We start from the raw sequence: 1,359 nt of genomic DNA, 5'->3' as shown, positions 1-1,359 counted from the left end.
CTCTCCAGGTCTCCTGTTCTATCTTCTCCAACAAGCTGGGGAGAAGAAAAACAGATAAAACATATTTTATTGCATTCAAAGAATTTTTTATGTGAAAATTCAGATATTTTTAAAGTTCTTAAAATGTAGTTGAGCAACAATTAATGATGCTTCTGTGAAATAAAAAAAAGAAGAAGAATGTGACGTGCATATTCTACTTTTATAATAATAAAAAGGACGTATAGCAGGGAGTTGATCAATGTGACAGAAACTTTGACAATGTGTTTGTGTGTCAGAGTGAATATTTGGGTTTAAATTGGAAATAGAAAGTGACATTCTTTATTACATGAATATACTGGAATGCACTGAAAACTAGTGTTTAAATCAACCAAGTCTAGGACAGACGTAGGTTAACTGCAGCCATTTAAGCTATTTACTGTAATCAGGCCCACCAAACCTGAATAAATCATATTGATAATCCTTTGTTTTATTATTTTTGCTGTTTTTCTGGTGTCTTCTCCATATATGGTGCACTATAAATCCATTGATGCTTGTTTTTTAAGCAAAAAAATATTCTGAGTTTAAGATTACTTGTTTTTATGACGTTCATGTGCATTTTCTGAGTTGTACTGTCAGTTTTCTGATTATTTTAACACCACATGAACGCAACATTTCTCAGTTTTAAGTTTTCTTTAGCATTTTTTACTCAGGAACATCAACCCATTGACACAACTGGCACTAAAATGAAAATAAAAGTCACACTTTTGACAAAAAAACGTAATAAATTGCAATCAAAATTTACTGTTTTAAGATAAATATGAATATTTAAAGTGTGTTTTCTCCACATTCCATGTTTCTCTTATGTGGTGGATTACCAAAACACATCAAATTTTAAGAACCCTTTGTGGTCCAAGAATCAAAATGTTTGTCCACCTCTAGCGCAATGTCAAATTCCACTTTTGTTGAAAATCAAACCTCAGATTGATCGCAAAGTTGGGAATGTATGCAGAAAATAATATTTATTCCTGCTGGAAAAAAAGAATCCACAATCTAATGATTCATCTGCTGACATGTTTTTTATATTTTTAAATCTGACTTCAAGGTTAGCACCTTTTTGAATATAAAATAAATTGATGGTCGTTTAATTAGATTTTTGGAGCTAACTAACATTAACCAAGAGTCTGATCTGTTTTAGATGTAAAGAATAATTCCTCACCTCGGATAAGGACCAAATAGTTGTGTTCTGGGCACCAAAACAAAAGCAGAAGATCAGTTTAGAGGAAAACAGATAATTTTCTTCGTAGACAACACTATAGTCATGCTCGATGCTTACAGGAGGCTGAACAGCTCTCTGTGGTTATCGTCACCTTTCCCATCTGA

At 32.4% G+C, this 1,359-nt stretch overlaps 1 long non-coding RNA gene across 1 annotated transcript; it reads right to left on the bottom strand.

Moving 5' to 3' along the window:
* Positions 1–1,359, bottom strand: LOC112141122. The gene is made up of 3 exons (XR_002918325.1): positions 1,313–1,359; positions 1,196–1,222; positions 1–35 (listed from the first exon to the last, which is right to left on the bottom strand). It is a non-coding gene; the product is annotated as an uncharacterized LOC112141122 (long non-coding RNA).

The sequence above is a fragment of the Oryzias melastigma genome, unplaced genomic scaffold (assembly GCF_002922805.2).
Source record: "Oryzias melastigma strain HK-1 unplaced genomic scaffold, ASM292280v2 sc06217, whole genome shotgun sequence".
NCBI classification, from domain to species: domain Eukaryota; kingdom Metazoa; phylum Chordata; class Actinopteri; order Beloniformes; family Adrianichthyidae; genus Oryzias; species Oryzias melastigma.
Note: the sequence above shows the minus strand (reverse complement) of the source record. Positions and strands in the feature narration are given on the sequence as shown.